The sequence below is a fragment of the Sarcophilus harrisii genome, chromosome 3 (genome assembly GCF_902635505.1).
Source record: "Sarcophilus harrisii chromosome 3, mSarHar1.11, whole genome shotgun sequence".
In the NCBI taxonomy this organism is placed as follows: Eukaryota; Metazoa; Chordata; class Mammalia; order Dasyuromorphia; family Dasyuridae; genus Sarcophilus; species Sarcophilus harrisii.
Window position 1 is genome coordinate 491,683,601 of NC_045428.1, and position 19,631 is coordinate 491,703,231.

General features: G+C 32.8%; 1 pseudogene; it reads right to left on the minus strand.

Annotated features, from left to right (window-relative positions):
• LOC116422591 overlaps window positions 1-19,172 on the minus strand; it is a 57,008-nt pseudogene extending 37,836 nt beyond the window's left edge.
• Window positions 19,173-19,631: the final 459 nt, after the last annotated feature.

Below are 19,631 nucleotides of genomic sequence, written 5' to 3' on the forward strand. Positions count from 1 at the left end.
GAAATAGATGTGAAGTTTTACAATACAGTTTGAAATCACACCTGCAATCACCAGATTAGTTTAAAATATTCTGGGTTAAAATATTCCAAGATTCTAAGGTTTATTTCTTGTTTTTGACCCCGGCAAAGAAACCTAAGGAATTTGATCTAATACTGACAAACTGTGTCCACCAGGTAGAAATCCTCAAAAACTTTCAGAGTTATTTAAATGATAATTAAATAATTGAACACGACAAGGAAACATTTAAAATTTTACATAATAATCACAAATCCCAATTCCCAATATCTTTACCATACTCAGTATTTAGCTACTATTAGATTTAATAAGCCCTTTTACAGATTTATCCCGATAGATGGGCAAACATAATTAACCAGATGAACTCCTAGACTTACTCTGAGGCTGACATTGATTATGAATTGATTCCTAAAAATCTTGTGCTTTGCAATTTCTAGAAGTTAAATCATTGCAATTTAACTACCTAAACATAATATTAGATCCTGAAATCATAAAATATTGACACTTACACCTCAGTTATCAATCTGCTACTGATCATTATTTTATTATTTTTCCATGAGTCTTTTAACAGTTGCATCCATAACCTAAAAGAATTAAAGAATTTGCATTTTAACAATATTTCTAATATATTTATCAAATATATGAAATAAATTATCAAATTAATCTTAGCCATTATCTTTATGCACATTACAAATATCACATAACTAGGGTAGATAGTTTGGCTTAAAACCATACAGCTCACAAGTTTCCCGATATAGTAAAATAATAATAAATAAATAAATGATAAATTTCACATAAAAGAAGACCAGAATACATTCAATTATACCCGAATCTATTTTCCAAATGTTATCATAAAGAACAAAGAAAGCATAATGAACTATAATTTATCATTTCAATCATTTAGTTTTATATTTTATAGAAAGGCTATTTATTTTAGGCATTTCATATGATACAATTCACTATATCTAGTTAAATCTACTGCCAAAGATTTTAAAGTGATAGTATATAATAAGAAAAGTTTGAAACTTTTCTCCATTTTGATTTCATTTAGCTCTCTAAAATTTTGTCTATTGACTTTCAAATTAAGTTACAAAATTTTCATTTTCAATATTTCTACTTACAACAAAGTCAAACTTCCTCACATCCTTCAACATGCTTAAAACATCTGAAGATTTGACTGGTATAGCAAATGATGTGGTTGTTGTAGGCACCAAATAATATTACTTGGGAGAGCACCAAATATTGGTGTTTGGTCATGGGAAGAATTCACAATGACCATCCTCTTTGGTAAATAGTAGGTTTATTTACAAGAGGTTATAGATAAAATGAAGAGATATAACAAACACTAGGAATGGTAAATATGAAATAGAGTGGAAGTATAGTTAGCAAGAAATTGAATGAAGCAAACTGTGAAAGCTATCTCACAAGATGGAGATAGTGTTCTAAAAATCAAATGAAGGTCAGCTGTGCCCCAGGCCCATTTCTTTCTCCAGAAATCATGTGATTTACAAAGAATGGGATCTTATTGCCCTTTTCTTTGTGAGACTTAGTCCTACTTTGGCATTAAAAATCCCATATGAGGTAATTTAGTAATTCTAAAGATGTGGTTGGGCTTACAATTAATTAGGGCAAAGGTCCAGTCTATAGAGAGTGTTACCCCAGACCCATATATTGTAATGCCAAAGAAAGTGAGCAAGACAGAGACCAATTTAATAGTTTATTAAATGGAGAGATATACTGGGACCAAATGAATCTTGGTCCCAGGGCTGGATGAGACTACCATCTCAGAGAATCCAGCATGAGAATTAGACAGCAAGACTCTTTTATAGGATAACAAGAACAATGACATAATGGGGGAGGTACCTGGATGAGGATAACCTAATGGGGGGAGTCACCTAGGATGACACAATGGAGGGGGTACTGGAGAGGTTACTGATATTTTAATGACATCTAAAATGGATAAAGTTTTATCCTGTCAAACATTAAGAAGGAATGATTATAACCTAAAGATATAAAACCTTTATCTCATCAACCATTTAAGAGGGAATGATTATAGCCTGGGGTTTTGGGGCTGAGCAACTGAGGTAGACCTTTTTCTCATCAAACATTAAGAGGGAAAGGTTATAATCTGAGGCAGAGTAACTAAATAGGACAATTAGGAAATTAGGTCAGGACATCAAAAGGGAACTGTGGCACAACAATATAATCATTCTCTCCTTATTGTAACTTGCCTCTCCTTGTCTGACTGCTTGTTGGGAGGGAGATGCCCTTTCTCTTAAGATTGTAAAAAAAATTCCTTTCTGATTTTACTTTGAGAAATCTTGATTTATTTGAGTCAGGGGTCTTTGTCCTACACAAAATTATGGAAAAGACTAGTTCCTTAGTGGAACTCACAACTAGCCAGGAGAAAAGAAATATCCCAGGAGGTTTGGATATGCCCTTAACTGGCAGGCTAAATCCTAAAAGGGATTTAGCACCCTAAAAGAGTTAGTTAGCTATGAGAAAGAGAAAGACACCATAAGGCATAGTGGGATGATTGAGTGGAGAGACACCATGAAGCACAGTGTGCGGAGATCAGAGATTCACCATGAGGCAAAGTATCCTGGTCTACTGACCCAGGGGAATTCAGCAAAGCTGACATGAGCTATGGACAGATTTTATAGGGGAAATTTAACTCAGGAACATGACTTGAATTTCTGACAGGACATAGCTAGGCATGACCTCCCAGAGAGGGGCCTCAGGTGTTTGACATAACTTGGATTTTTTGCCTGGATACAGAAAGGTGGGGCTGTAAGGTTAAACTAATCACCACCAGTGCCCTTTCCTGTTTGCTCAGGACAGAACTTAAAGTCTTTCTCTGCCAATTGCACCCCAGACATCCAAGATCTCATCAATACAAACCAAAACAAACTTTTGTTTTTTACATTTTTAAACACATCTGGCATATTGGGGGGAGGGGGAGGCAGGGGGAAGGTACAAGGAGAGACATTTCTCTAGAATTAATATAAACCTAATCCAATGTCTTTAAGTAGTTTACTAATTAACCTCATTTAAGATGACATGTTTGCTCCTAAGAATCAGTTCTTATAGACTACTACCAAGCCACAGGCTCTTGGTCTGAGATGTTACCAGCTTGGAGATACAAAATAAAGCCCCACCAAAAAAAAGTTGGAATTTTTACTCAGAAACATTCCTGTTCTGATTCTACCCCCCAATCAGTAAACTCACTTAGACAGAAAGGAAGCTAACACAGACCAAAAAAAAAAAACCAGAAACAAATTCAACAGAGCCTTAATAACCCAGAAATGAAAAGTTGAAATTAAGTACTATCCTTTACTTTTTCACATAGTTTCTTTAATTTTTTTTGCTTAATATGCTCACTTTATCTGTTATCAAGAATTCTTTTGACACATTTTTATCTGAAAATGCTAAGGATAGATCCTCAAGGCCCTCTTAAATACTTCTACACTTTTACTTAGAGTTCCTTTAACACATACACTTTAATTTATATGTAACTTCAAAAACTTAAAAGCAAGGATTGTAGCTTTAGAGATTCTTTTAGAGTATAAGCCAAGATTTCCCTTTTTGAAATACTAATTCTGCATGAAATTCAAAATATACTACTTGTATTTTGGGAGGTTAACCAGAAATTGGTTTTATAAGTTGAATTTCCACTATACCCCGTTTCCCAGTTGGCCCTTTACTGTGTAAACAAGTTTTTCTTCTCTATCATCCTCATATAGTATGATGTGGACTTTTTCTCTTTCCCTATCAGAAGAAACCTAACTGGATATTATCAGGTATAACCAAATTCCCAACTTCTCTATAAATTTAAGCTGTCAGTCAATGACATATCCCAACTTCATGGAAAATTTCTTTTCTCAATCGAGAGTTCCCCTGGGGAACTTGACTTTTTCTTGCTAACAATATGCTCTCCCAACTCTAATTCATATTTGCCATCCCTGGTGCCTATTTTACCTCTTCATTTTGTCTGTAACCTTTCCCCCTAAATAAACCTACCTCTTGGCAAAGAGAATGGCCAATGTGAATTTGTTTACATGTTTATTTTGAACTAGAAATTGCTATCCTAACCTCATCATAGTGTACTTCAGGGGATCTACCCTAAATCATAGGGTAGATTGCTACCCTATGAGAGTGAAAGATTAGAAAAAAAGCTGTACTCAAATACTAAAAACAAACGTTGATACATTTATGATTACTGAAATAATCAAAAGTTAGGATTAGAAATTTGAGGCTGAGATAAATCAAAATCTCAAGAGGGAAAAACCCTCTTTCTGGGTGAAGAAATCTCACCATGAAAGCTTAAAGTGGTATCTTTCCTGGGAGACCTTAAGTCAGATCTTTGTCATAGTTGTGACATTTAAAAAAGTTCAAGAGATACAGTTTCTGGGTAATTTAATCATTTTATTAATAAGGCCAGAAGGCTATCAATAAGAGGATGGTAATTTGGCTGTCATTTTTAGACCAATGACAATCATGGTAATGGACTCACAGTTTGTATTCTCAAAGCCATGAGGGGCTGCTAGTGACATCTTGCCATCTTTGGACTGAGAAATTATCTCTGTTCAGATCATCCACAGCCTTGGGCTACCTAGATAAAAGAATATGTTTCCACCCTTACTTGAATAGAAGACAATGGGTACCCTCCCTTAGTTTAAATTCCTTGTTAAGTTGGGTGGGGTCTGAACAAAATTGAGAGAGTCAATGTAAATCTCATCAATAATGTCCTTCAAGAAAACTTGTTTTTCTTGAACTTTTTAAAATGAGGAATTTAGAACAAGGAGAGACCTTGTAATCTTTCCAAGATACTGATTATTATCATTTCTCTCAGAAGTATGAGATTTGATTTGAGATTATCACACAAGGGATAGCTTCATGGATTGATTATGGAATTCTGCAAAACCTTCACCTATTTTCCTTTTCCAGAAGACATTTTAAATACATGGCCTGAGTAAATGTTTATAAATGTAATGACAAATAGTATCCATTTTATGAAGACAAAGGACCTACATATCAACTTGGTATGTGTCTATAGGGCTGACTTTTGAGGGATGGTCCTCTTTCAGGTAATATTGGATGACTCTGTGAAATTCATATTTCTTTTCAAGAGTTAATTATTGGCTACAATGAAATACTTCTTTCCTCAGGATATGCCTCATTTTTCATTCACACTCTGTGCTAATTCCTACCTCCTTCTACCCAGGATAGACAAAAGGAGTTAATCATCTAACCATCTCCAAATGGGTCTAGGTCAACCAACCCCCCTCCTTCTTCCTCTTCTTCCCTCCCCCTCCCCCCCAATATAAGCCCTTGGCTTAGCTGGAAAGTGACCATGAAAATGAGAATGCTTTCCTAATGAAGTCTAAGTAACATAATCAAGCATGTCCTATATAACTACCTCTTTTCCAAATATTTGCAAGTTATATCCAGTAAGGCACAATTCCTGTCCTGTTGACAACCAAATCTTCATGTATGAATTCTTAGTTTGAGATTTCATTTTTCTTTCTTTCCTTTTCTTTCCTATGTTGAACACACTCAGTTTATCTAGATGTCTAGATGACACAAAACTGACAACTGATTTCCAGTATTCATGAATTCTCCTTTTACTTTCATAATGGAAGTCAGGCACTTGTCTGATGATATAAAAACTTCTCTGCAACATATAAAAATCTACCAAGGATTGAATGGTGATACTATCAATATGAAGAAGCAGTAGCAATAGTTGTAGTCCTAGTACTAGTATTAGTAGTTATTGTTGTATCTATGTTGGGCTTATGTTGATGGAGCAGGAACCACAATCATTAACAGAAAGTACTTTCTATCTTGGGGATAAGGGAGCAAACACACTTAGTTTATTTCAAGTCAAAACCAGGACCCACCAACATAAAAGTCAAAAGGAATTCAAGAAAGTGGAATCATATCTTCCTCATCACAAATACTAAGAGACTGAGTCCTTATTGTTAATTTTTAGGTATTGCCACCAAAATAGCTTTCAGGCCTTAAAAATAGTTCTTATGCCCAGGAGTGATCACTCATTTTAGATCCAAGTATTCAATTAAAGACTAGATTCTTCCTTTATTAAAGGATGTACAAATATCCTCCTGGCCTAATACAGAATCCATTGATCCATTGCTTTATTTCTTATGGTGTTTTCTCAGAAATTGAATAGTGTTTCTTAGAAACAGGATTCCTCTAGTATTATTCTGTTTGCTAATGTATTTGACTTCTATTACATCAACTGCCCATGAAAACCATCTCTATCATCCATTGGATATGGTCCTAAGAAAGTATTCCTTTCTAATCATGGCTGAGTAATTCCCATCTATTACTCAAATATCTTCCCTTACCTAATAATGTACTTGTCATGTCTATAACTCCTGCTATACCTATGCCCACTGAATCATTTCAGGAAGGAACAAATAGTCAAGAGCTCAGTCCAAATGAAGTATCCCATCAGGTTTCCTAGCTAGTATCTGGAAAACAAAAATTTCTCCCATGTTTTGTGACTTCCCTCATCTCCCACATTAGCACCTAATGATTCTCACTACCTAACCTTGGATTGATTTAATCTGTATGCTGATAGTGGCCTACATAATCCAGGAGTAGATGCATTTCTACTGATTCTTTCCCTCAGAGTTCAACTACATTCTGGGTATAATTATAATAGTTACATAGATTACCTATTCTACACTCAGTTTATTGGTCTATAGTGGATACATCAAGAAATCGATAACAAAGCAAAATTTGAAATATATACACACAAACTCTGCAAAAGTGGATCCTTTTTCATCAGTGGTAGTGTATCAAATATCTAATTAATAAAGGAAGCACTTATTAATTACTTAATATAAGTCAGGAACTATGCTAAAAGTTTCTCATTCTAAGGTCCTTCCATTTTGGGGGAAGCAGTTGGAGGTGGGGGAAGGGTTACATTCTCTAAAGAGGAGGGGAGCACAACAAGCAAATTAAAATAAATAAAAAATAAATGCAAAGTTAAGAAAGACAGTATAAACCTCTTGTTAGAGGTCCCAAAAGATAGAAGTGCTAAGAGATATTAAAAGTTATGGTTACCCAGTGATCCATTATTCTCATACCTGCTTGTCAGGTAGTGTTGAGGGAGGAGTCACCCAATCTGAAGCTTTGTACTATGTGAAATTTATCATGTACCAAGTCAGTCCCTACCTATTTGTACTTGGGAAATTGTCACATATACCTACCTTGGGGAGGAATTATGATGCAATGATCTAGCCTCTTTTGCTGATGTGGATCTATCTGAATTGTTTGTATTTTATTACAAAAGTTATCATTAAAAACTGGCTCCATCTTGAAACCCTTGTTGATCTCCAGTGATTAGTCTGTCAGCATGTTGCTACCTTGACAAACTTTTAATAAACTCCTTTTAATTCTCTTTGTCCTGAGTTTTGCCTTATTATTCAGCGCAAAAGCCTGAACAAAGAATTTTCTTTTCAACAGAGAGAACATTCCAGGTATAGAAGACAGACTGTTCAAAGGTACAGAGAAAAGAGATGAAATCTCATGAATCAGGAATATATACTCAGCTTGTTTGAAATGTAGAGTTCTTGAACGGGACTGATGTATAATTAGTCTATAAGGATAGACCAATTCCACATTGTGAGGGAAGTTAAATTTCAAAAGTAGGAGTTTTACTTTATTTTATAGGTTATATAGAGTCACAGAAGCTTTTAGAGCAGAGGCATATGTGAAAGATGGATTGTAGAAGTATCTGAGATTTCTCTCAATCTCTTGAAAGAGGCATCCTGGACTATAGAACAAAAATAGTAGCACAAAACAAAAGAAAAGAGATTTATTTGCATTCTAAGAAATCTGTTCCCACTGGTAGCAGATTCCCATTTCTAGAATGAAGATCTGATTTTTATAATCTTTCAGGTCCACTTAGAATACAAAGACAATTAGCAGTATTCTGTGGCACATTTGATATCAGTAAAAACAGCCAATATTGGTTAGGAATAATAGCAACAAAAAGTGAAAAGCTAGTTCAATTAAAAAGGAATTAAGGTTTATAGGAATATAAGTTCAAAAGTTCAAAAGAAAACTATACCTTGTTTTATTTACTAATTTTAATAAAGTAATTATAGAAGGAAGATTGATACATTACGCTCTCTAAGCAACATCAAGTAAAATAAGGAGGAAAATGACTGAAAAATGTAAAACTTGAAATAGTAAACTTAAATAGTGCAAATACTCCCAATAAAAGACAGACAGTTATATCATGGGTCAAGAAAAAATATACATTACTATTTTGCATATAGAAAATATACTTAATGAAAAATATATACATATGTTAAATTTTAAAAACTGGCCTAAATTATATCATACAATTACAAGCTCAAAATAAACTAGAATGGCTCTTTTCAACAATAAGATGATTCAGGATGATTCCAATGATCATGTGATGAAGAAAGCCATCTACATTCAGAGAGAAGACTGTGGGAACTAAATGAGGATCACAACATAGTATTTTCACTTTTTTTTGTTGTTGTTTGCATTTTGTTTTCTTTCTCTTTTTTTTTTCCCTTTTTGATCTGATTTTTCTTGGGCAGTATGATATTAGTGGAAATATGTATAGAAAAATTGCATGTATGTTGAATCACTTGCCATCTAGAGGAGAGGGTGGGGATAAGGAAGGGAAAAAATCAAAACAAGGTTTTCTAAGGGTGAATGTTGAAAATTATCCATGTATATATTTTAAAAATAAAAAAGCTTTAATTAAAAAAAGAAAATTCTGGTATGGTTATAAAAATACAGGTACACTCATTTATTACTAGTAGAAATGTAAACTGATAAAACTCTTTCTTGAGAGCAATCTGGCACCATAAAATGAAAGATAGAAAAATAGCTCTTTATCATTCCTTTGTTATGAATATATTCTAATGGTGTTATTTTTTTTTAAATTGTATTAAAAATGGTGCATTTTTAAAAATGGTGTATATATTTTAAAAAGCTATCTGTGCAGAGATCTTTATGGTATGTTATTTGTAATTATAAAACAAAAAACTAAAAGCAACTTTAATTTCAGCAACAACTAAATGATTATATAAATTGTAGCAGATTAGTAAAATAGTATACTACTCGTTGACAGATTATTGATTACCCAAGTATAACTTATAAGCATGAAAAATGCCAAGAAATTGGAAAAGATCTTTATAAAATAAGGTAAAGTGAAAAAAAAAAGTAGAACCAAATAGATCGCACACTATTAAGGACCACAGAAGTGGGAAATTTAAGGACAGAAAATAAAGTATCACCAAGTTAACAAGCATTTATTAAATAGTGCTTGTCCTTCATCTTTCTTTTTTTCTTTCTTTTTCTTCCTTCCTTCCTTCCTTCCTTTCTTTCTTCCTTTTTTTTTTTTTTTTTTTTTTTTTTTTTTTTTTTTTTTTTTTTTTTTTGGTGAAGCAATTGGGGTTAACTGACTTGCCCAGGGTCATAAAGCAAAGGTGTGTTAAATATCTGAGGCTGAATTTGAACTCAAATTATCCTGTCTCCAGGGCCTTTAGTCTATCTACGATAGCACCTAGCTGTCCCTTGTCCTGCATTTTCAAAAAGAACCAATGACATTATGGGATGATATGTTAAATATATTCATGAATTGGATTTAAGTGAGGCAAAATTGCACAAAATTGCCTCACTTTCTCTTCCACAGCCATTGAAGTCCAATGGCAAAACAAAAGTCAGGACAATTGCCTGGAATCCAATGCATAATCTTGATGTCTTCAATATCTACTCTAGCTGTAAATGTTCCACAGTTCCCACTTCAGCCATCTTCATGGTCAATAGAACAAATTATTCTCATCTGCCCATTCATTCCATTGAGGAAAGTCTTCATATGCTTGGGGTAGACAATACCCTGCACCAATGATAAGACTTGTTAGTTAGCTCTGGTTTAGCTGTCTATCAAGATGGGTTTACTGGGCTATGACTACTGTGCATGCTGCAGCTTTCTGAAGCCAAGAAAGGGAGTTAGGTGATGTGGACTCTAAAAGGTAGATGAGCAGCTCTGAAAAGGACTTGGCAAGTCCTCTCATCTGAGATATTAGTTCTCTATGAACCTCCCATATACACATTTATTAAGTATATTTATATGTCAGACACTTTGCTAATTAATTCCTTACCAAAGACTATCAAAAACCTCATGTCTTTATCTTTCCCCCAAGTTATACAGGCAATTTATCAACTAACACTCATATCTTCTGACAGTCTCATAACTGACACTCAAAAATCTGACAATTATGTATGTCCCATGATGGCATTTTTGACCATGTGTAAACACATGTTTACAACATGTGTACGTGTGTAAACACTTTTAAATAATAATTGGGGGCTATTTTCAGGGATTAATGAAGAAAACCAGTAAGTTTACTGGTTTAATTGTATGCAGAATTTTAGCAATCTTATGACAGATTAATATTTCTGACTTTCTTCATTTACTCAAAAATAGATTGTGATTTAGTTAAATGATAACTGCTATTGAAAAAAGTCTTAAAAAGAAAATTAACAAAGTCATTGTAAATATCATTAAAGGGCCTTCACTTTGTAACAAGTCTAACAAATGGTATTTGATTATCTAGCATGAAGTTAGGGGGCCTTCCAGAAGTGAAGAATGAACAAAAGAGGATTTTTAAATAAGTAATTATCAAAAGCTACATTTGGAATAATTTTTCTAAATTTCCTTTTTCTGACCTGAGCTCCACCAGGCCAAATTCTATTATCACCCTTAACCAGAAGGACCAACTTAATAACTCTCAACAAAAGTTTCATTATTATATTATTACCAGAAACATTTACAAAGATGTTCATAGTCTTTGTGCATTATTTATCAGATACAGTTCAATAACATATTGATCTGATTTCCACCAAAATTATTAAGTGGGTAGAAAATTTTAAAGTCAAATGCAGTAGTTATGCTCCCAGTCATCTATATTATTCTTAAAAAAATTTTTTTTTTATTTACAAAGTATATGCATGAGTAATTTTTCCAACATTGACCCTTGTAAAACCTTTGGTTCCAAAATTTCCCCTCCTTCCCCCCCCACTCCCTCCCCTAGCTGGCAGGTAGTCCAATACATGTTAAATATGTTGAAATACATGTTAAGTCCAATATATGTAAACATATTTATACAATTATCTTACTGCAGAAGAAAAATTAGATCAAGAAGGAAGGAAAAGAAATACCAAGAAAAGAAAATGCAAGCAAATAACAACAGAGAGAGTGAAAATGCTATGTTGTGTTTCACACTCAGTTCCCACAGTCTTTTCTTTGGGTGTAGATGGCTCTCTTCATCACTGAACAAGTGGAACTGGTTTGAATCCTCTCATTGTTGAAGCGAGTCACATCCATCAGAATTGATCATCATATAGTCTTGTTGCCATGTATAATGATCTGGTTCTGCTCATTTCACTTAACATCAGTTCATGTAAGTCTCTACAAGCCTCTCTGAAATCATCCTGCTCATTGTTTCTTACAGAGCAATAGTATTCCATAGCATTCATATACCATAATTTATTCAGCCATTCTCCAATTGATGGGCATCCACTCAGTTTCCAGTTTCTTGCCACTACAAAGAGGACTGCCACAAATATTTTTGCAAATGTAGGTGTCTTTCCCTCCTTTAAAATCTCTTTGGGATATAATCCCAGTAGAAACACTGCTGGATCAAAGGGTATGTACAGTTTGATAACTTTTTGAGAATAGTTCCAAACTGCTCTCTAGAATGGTTGGATCTGTTCACAGTTTCAGAAACAATGTATCAGTGTCCCAGTTTTCCTATATCCCCTCCAACATTTGTCCTTATCTTTTCCTGTCATCTTAGCCAATCTGAGAGGTGTGTAGTGGTTTCTCAGAGTTGTCTTAATTTGCATTTCTCTGATCAATAATGATTTGAAGTAACTTTTTTATGTGACTACAAATAGTTTCATTTCTTCATCTGAAAATTGTCTGTTCATATCCTTGGACCATTTATCAATAGGAGAATGTCTTGAACTATTATAAATTTGATTCAATGCTCTACATATTTTAGAAATGAGACCTATATTAGATCCTTTGGATGTAAAAATGTTTTTCCTAGTTTATTGTTTCCCTTCTAATCTTGTCTGCATTAATTTTGTTTGTACAGAAACTTTTTAACTTAATATAATAAAAAATTACCTATTTTGTGATCAGTAATGATCTCTAGTTGTTCTTTGGTCACAAATTCCTTCCTCCTCCATAAATCTGAGAGGTAAACTATCCTATGTTCTAATTTGTTTATAATATCATTCTTTATGTCTAGATCATGAATCCATTTCAACCTTATCTTGGAATATGGTGTTAGGTATGGGTCTATGCCTATTTTCTGCTATACTAAGTCTCCAATTTTCTCAGCAGTTTTTGTCAAATAGTGAATTCTTATCCCAAAATCTGGGGCCTTTAGGTTTGTCAAATACTCAATTGCTATAGTCATTGATTATTTTGTTCTGTGTACCTAATCTATTCCACTGATTAGTTTCTTTTTTCTTCGCCAGTACCAAATGGTTTTGATGACTGCTGCTTTATAATATAGTTTTAGATCTGGTACAGCTAGGCCACCTTTATTTGCTTTTCTCTTTATTAATTCCTTTGAAATTCTTGATCTTTTGTTCTTCCAGATGAATTTTGTTATTATTTTTTCTAGGTCATTAAAATAGTTTTTGGGAGATTGATTGGTATAGCACTAAATAAATAGATTAGTTTAGGGAGTATTGTCATATTTATTATAGTCGCTCAGCCTATCCAAGAGCACTCAATAATTTTCCAATTGCTTATTTTTGTGCAAGGTGTTTTATAGTTTTGCCCATATAGTTCCTGACTTTCTGTTGGCAGATAGATTCCCAAATATTTTATACTGTTGGTGGTTATTTTAATGGGATTTCTCTTTGTATCTCTCGCTGTTGGATTTTGTTAGTGATATATAAAAATGCTGATGATTTATGTGGATTTAGTTTGTATCCTGCAACTTTGCTAAAGTTGTGAATTATTTCTAACAGTTTTTAGTTGATTCTCTAGGGTTCTCTAAGTATACCATTATATCATCTGCAAAGAGTGATAATTTGGTTTCCTCTTTACCTATTCTAATTCCTTTAATCTCTTTTTCTTCTCTTATTGCCAAAGCTAGCATTACAATATTGAATAGTAATGGTGATAGTGGACAACCTTGTGTCACTTCTGATCGTATTGGGAATGGTTCCAGTTTATTCCCATTACATATGATGTTTACTGATGCTTTTAAATAGATACTGCTGACTGTATTAAGGAAAGGTCCATTTATTCCTATACTCTCTAGTGTTTTTATTAGGAATGGATGTTAGATTTTATCAAATGCTTTTTCTGCATCTATTGAGATAATCATATGTTTTTTTATTAATTTGGTTATTGATATAGCCAATTATGCTAATAGTTTTCCTATATTGAACCAGCCCTGCATTCCTGGTATAAATCCTACTTGATCATGGTGTATTATCCTGGGGATGATTGTTTGTAATCTCTTTGCTAATATTTTATTTAAGATTTTTGCATCAATATTCATTAGGGAGATTGGTCTATAATTTTCTTTCTCTGTTTTTGTCCTACCTGATTTAGGTATTAGTAACATGACTGTGTCATAAAAGGAATTTGATAGCAGACCTTCATTCCCTATTTTTTCAAATAGTTTTGTTCTTTAAATGTTTAGTAGAATTCACATATAAATCCATCTGTTCCTGGGGATTTTTTTAGGGAGTTGATTAATAGCTATTTCTTTTTCTAAAATGAGACTATATAAGTAATTTATTTCTTCTTCTGTTAATCTGGGCAATCTATATTTTTGTAGGTATTCCTCCATTTCACTTAGATTGTCAAATTTATTGTCATAAAGTTGGGCAAGGTAACTCCTGATAATTACTCTAATTTCTTCTTAATTAGTGGATAGTTTTCCCTTTTCATTTTTGAGACTAACAATTTGATTTTCCTTTTTCTAAGAAATTAAATAAAGTTTTTTTATAAAACCAACTCAGTTTTATTTATTAATTCAATAGTTTTTTTTTTTTTTTTTTTTTTTTTTTTTTTTTTACTTTCAATTTAATTGATCTCTCCTTTTATTTTTAGAATTTCAAATTTGGCATTTGATTTGGGGTTTTTTAATGTGTTTGTTGGCTAGCTTTTTTAATTGCAAGCCCAATTCATTGATCTTCTCTTTCTCTATTTTATGTAAGTAGGCCTCTAGATATATAAAATTTCCCCTTATTGCCACTTTGTCTGAATCCCACATATTTTGGTATGTTGTCTCATTATTGTCATTCTCTTGGATGAAATTATTGATTGTGTCTATGATTTGCTGTTTCACCCATTCAATATTTAGGATGAGATTATTTAGTTTCCAAGTACTTTTTGGCCTATTTTTCCCTGGCCTTTTATTGAATATATTTTTTATTGCACTGTGATCTCAAAAAAAAAAAATGCATTTACTATTTCTGCCTTTCTGCATTTGATTTTGAGGTCTTTATGTCCTAATATATAGTCAATTTTTGTATAGGTTCCATGAACTGCTAAGAAGAAAATATATTCCTTTCTGTCTTCATTCAGTTTTCTCCAAAAAATTATTATATCTAGCTTTTCTAGTATTCTATTTACCTCTTTAACTTCTTTCTTATTTATTTTGTGATTTGATTTATCTAGTTCTGAGAGAGTAAGGTTGAGATCTCTCAATATTATAGTTTTGCTGATTATTTCTTCTTGCAGCTCTCTTAACTTCTTCTTTAGGAATTTAGATGCTACACCACTTGGTGCATATATGTTTAATATTGATATTGCTTCATTATCTATGGTACCCTTTAGCAAGATTCCTTATCTAATTTAATTAGATCAATTTTTGCTTTGCTTGATCTGAGATCAAGATGGCTCTCCTGCTTTTTAAACTTTATCTGAAGCATAATAGATTCCACTCCAGACTTTTACCTTTATATGTATTGCTCTGCTTTAAATGTTTCTTGTAAAAAACGTATTGTAGCATTCTGATTTCTAATCCTGCTACTATCTGCTTATGTTTTATGGGAGAGTTCACCCCATTCACATTTACAGTTAAAATTATTAATTCTGTATTTCCTGCCATCTTATTAACCCCAAATTTTACTTTTCTCTTTCTTTTTCCCCTTTCCATCCTCCCCAGTAGTTTACTTATAAGCACTACTTCCCTCAAGCAGTTCTCCCCCTTTAGAGACCCTTCCCCTATTTTATACCTTTCCCCTACTATTTCTGATTTCCTTTCTATTTAGCCTACCCTTTCCCTTTTTGCCTTTCCCCTCCCACTTTTCTATAATGTGAGAGAAGTTTCTTGGTGAAACCAAATATATCAAATATTCTTTTTTGGGGGGCCAAATCTGATGAGAGTAAGATTCACACAATATTTGTCATCCTCTCTTTCCCCCCTCAATTTTAATAGATTTTTTTTCCTCTTCCTGAAATGTAATTTCCCTTATTTTATCTCCACTTTCACCTTTTTTTTCTGTTACAATCCCCTTTCCATCTTTAGTTTCTTTTTTATATTATAACAATAAAATCAGATTATACATGTATTCTCTATGTATACCCATAACAGAAATAGTTCTTGAATTTTTTTTTCTTTTTACCTTTTTATGCTTCTCTTGAGTTCTATATATGGAGGTCAAATTTTTTGTTTAGCTTTGATCTTTTCATCAAAAATAAATAGAATTCACCAGTTTCATTGGATGTCCATCTTCTTCCCTGAAAGAAAATGCTCAGTTTAGCAGGATAATTTATTTTTGGCTATATTCCAAATTCCTTTATCTTTTGGAATATCAGATTCCAGTCTCTGCTAGGTCCTGAATAATGCTTATTGTGGTTCCTTGGTATTTGAATTGTTTCTTTCTGAATGCTTGTAATATTTTTATCTTGGTCTGATAGTTCTGAAATTTCGCCACTATATTCCTTGGGGTTTTAATTTTGGGGTCTCTTTCAGGAGGTGTTTGGTGAATTGTTTCAATGGTCATTTTACCTTCTGATTCTATGACATGTGGGCAATTCTTTTTGATGATTTCCTGAAAAATACTGTCTAGGCTCTTTTTTTCATCATGGATTTCATGGAGTCCAATAATTTTTAGATTGTCTCTTCTAGATCTATTTTCCAGGTCAGTTGTTTTCCCAATTAGGTATTTTCCTATTTTTTTCCTATTTTTTCTATTTTTTGGTTTTGCTTGACTGATTCTTTTTGTCTCATTGAGTCATTCATTTCCATTTGTTAAGTTCTGAATTTTAATGAATATTCATTTACTTTTTTTTTTTTTTTTTTTTTTTTTTACTTCTTTTTGCATTTGACCAATTGAATTTTTAAATGAGTTGTTTTGGTCTATGAAATTTTTTTCCATTTCACAAATTCTGTTTTTCTGGGAGTTATTTTCTTTTTCCATTTTTATCAAATGTATCTTTTAATGAATTATGTGCTTTTTCCAGACCTGCTTGCAAAGTTTTCCTTTCCTTTCCCCATTTTTCTTCTAGCTCTCTTTTGAGATCCTTTTAAATTTGTTCTAGGAGAGCCATTGTGATGGGGATCAGATTATATCACCTTTTGGGGTTTCATCTGGAGACAATCTGCCTTTAGTCTCCTCACAGTTAGATATCTGTTCTTATCTTTCACTAGAAAAGCTTATTTATTTACTCATTTAAAAAAAAAAAAAAAAAGTTAAGGACTGCTTTTAGGGAAGGGGAGGTTTTCCAAGCTTCCTTTACAAAGAGCAGCCAGGGCTGTGCTTGGTCAATACTGAGTCACTCCTGGGTGAGTGTGGATAGGTCATGTGAGACTCCGAGAATATTGGGGTTCACTATTTATCTTTGGGTTTGTGTTTATTTTTTTCCCTAACTTCTCTGCTGAATATTTCTTTCTGCATCCAGAAATACATGTTTCTTAAATGGTTCACTTTCATAATGACCAAAATATTTGAGTTCTAATAGAAAATAAATCAATATATTCATTGGGTAATGGAAATAACTTTATCATCTTTGAAACCATGCCCAACTCATTAACCATATGTTGAAGATATCTACTGATTGCAAAACTTTTCTTATCCATTAATAGAAAAGCAATAGTTCAGAGGATTTCAACACAAAGGAAAGTTAATTGTTCTTATTTCTTTTTAAAGTTAATTTATTTAAAATTAAAATATGAAATAGAAAAAGAAAAAATCCATGTGCACAGTAGAATATAAAAGAAGATTCAAAATATAAAGGAATAAATTTCCATTTCAAGGAAGTCTACATAATAAATACTACACATTGTGTTTAGAGTTGTCTATCTTTTTTTGGTCTACTTGTAGATTTTCTTTTGTTTTCTGCTATGTACTTTTTACTTTATTCTTTTCTACATTCTACATTTCCCTCCCTCCACAAAGTCTACAATTTAGGCATGGATATATGTGTGTGTATGTATGTGTGTGTATATACACATATATAAACTTATATATACATACATATACATAGATATTTGTAATCATACATAGATAGGTGCACATATGTTTCTCTGAAGGTGGATAACATCTTCCCTCATAAGTCCAAGTCTCTCCATATTTTTCTAACTCATCATTGCACTAATTCATCATTTCCTAAATCATAGTAATATTCCACTTTTATTCTATTTAGGTATTTTAAATAGTATAATATTGATTAATATTACTGATATATAATATATTTTCCCTGTCTTTCTCTTTTGATTAAATCTATTTTAGCTTTAACTTTGTCTGAAGAATGTTATTTTTTTTAACCAGATCAAGTGCAAAGGAAGAAAATGCAAACATTCAGAACCATAGGATTCAAAGCCAGAAGGCACCTTAGGAATCATTTACTCCTCATTTACAACCACCATCAATTTCACACATGAGGAAATATATTCTTTTATTGTTGGGTATATATTGTTCTTAAAGTATAAAAAACAAGAAAGACCAAGCAAGAGGCAACAACAATGTCATTATTTTTATGAATAATGTGAAATTGTATCTGAATTTTTGGATTTAATATAAAATTGATACATTTCACAAATTTGGCAAAGTAATATATCCATTGAGGCAGTGTTAAATCTCCCAGAAGATAAATAAGTTTTTCTTTTAAGCAACTATTTATTACATTCATGTGATTTAATTGAATCAGTTCACAAGATGCTGGACTTCATTCTCCTTGTAAAATATAGCCACTGGGACTTTGTTCCACTTTGACATTCCTCTTTCACCACATCACTTTCTTATAAAAAGAAACACTTACAGTGAGTGATTGCATCATTACGTAGTCTTCCTCTATGTTACCAGTACTTGCATATTGATTTACACTCATCACATACTGGAAACACAGGATTTGTAACATAATACAGGCACTGCCTCTAGAATAACATTTTTGGCCTCTTAGGACCCCTCTGAGTGTGGTGCCACAAATCCTGCTTCAGATATTCTGTTTTGCTTTTTTTTTCTGCTGTAGGAATGACTTTGCTCTTTGTATTTTACACCTTTACCCTCTTCTACAATAGTTTTTTTTTTTTTATGATCCACATTAGTTATATTTCATAGTGTTGGCACAGGCAAAGAATTTATTGTGGTTGTAGAACAGAGCAAAACCAGGTTTTTAGATTCCTGAGGTTGGCACTCATGACACTGACTTCAGTAGAATCTTGCTGCATCCAACTGAGCTAACCACAAAAAAGTATAAAATAAAATCATGATTGGGTTGGTGCCTATGAGAAATATATGATTCTCTACTTTCCCCTCTGTAACTGGCTTCTCCTTAGCCACATCAGACTTTCATGCTGTCTAGCTAGACATACAAATTAGGACACTAAAATCTTTAAGAGAGAAAACAAATGGAGAAAAAAAGAAGAGAATCTAAAGAAAAATAATCTTTCAGTTTCTCATATAATATAAAACCAAAGCAACTGGTGATAATAAGGAAAGTTGTGACCAGATGTATTTTATTATGGTCCAAATGCTTTTAAAAAAATCCAAACACAGTCAGGGAATATCAACAGTAGCTGAAAAAAGTGTTTAGAGATGAGAACAAAAAATCAGAAAATACAGTTCTAGTATTGTACTATACCTCCTAATTCATGCATTTTCAAATACTCAGAATGGTCCCCTAACTGAACAATGAAATTATCAAAGATGAGTCACAGTGAAATTTCTCTCATCAGAATAGATAGTTTTTTAGGGCATGGATTGTTATTGCTTTTTTTCAGTATCCCTACTGCTTAACAGAATGCCTAGAATATAATGAGCTTAATAAATGTTTTTTGGGGGAGGATTCTGGGAAGATGGAGGAGTAGGTCAGAAAATTTCATGCTCTCTAGATTTTCCCCATAAACAGAATAAAATTGCATCTCAAAGCAAACACAGACCAATGAAAAATAAAAAGACTTGGAAAAAGAACAGGGATACTCCTGGGACAACAGGAAAATACTGCAAGACTCCAGGTTCTGGGCTTAACCAATGTGAAGTATAAACATTTTCAGGCTAGTTCTATAGAAATAACAGGTAGGGAGCCCTGAGGCTAATTGGGTTTGGAGGTAGCCTTA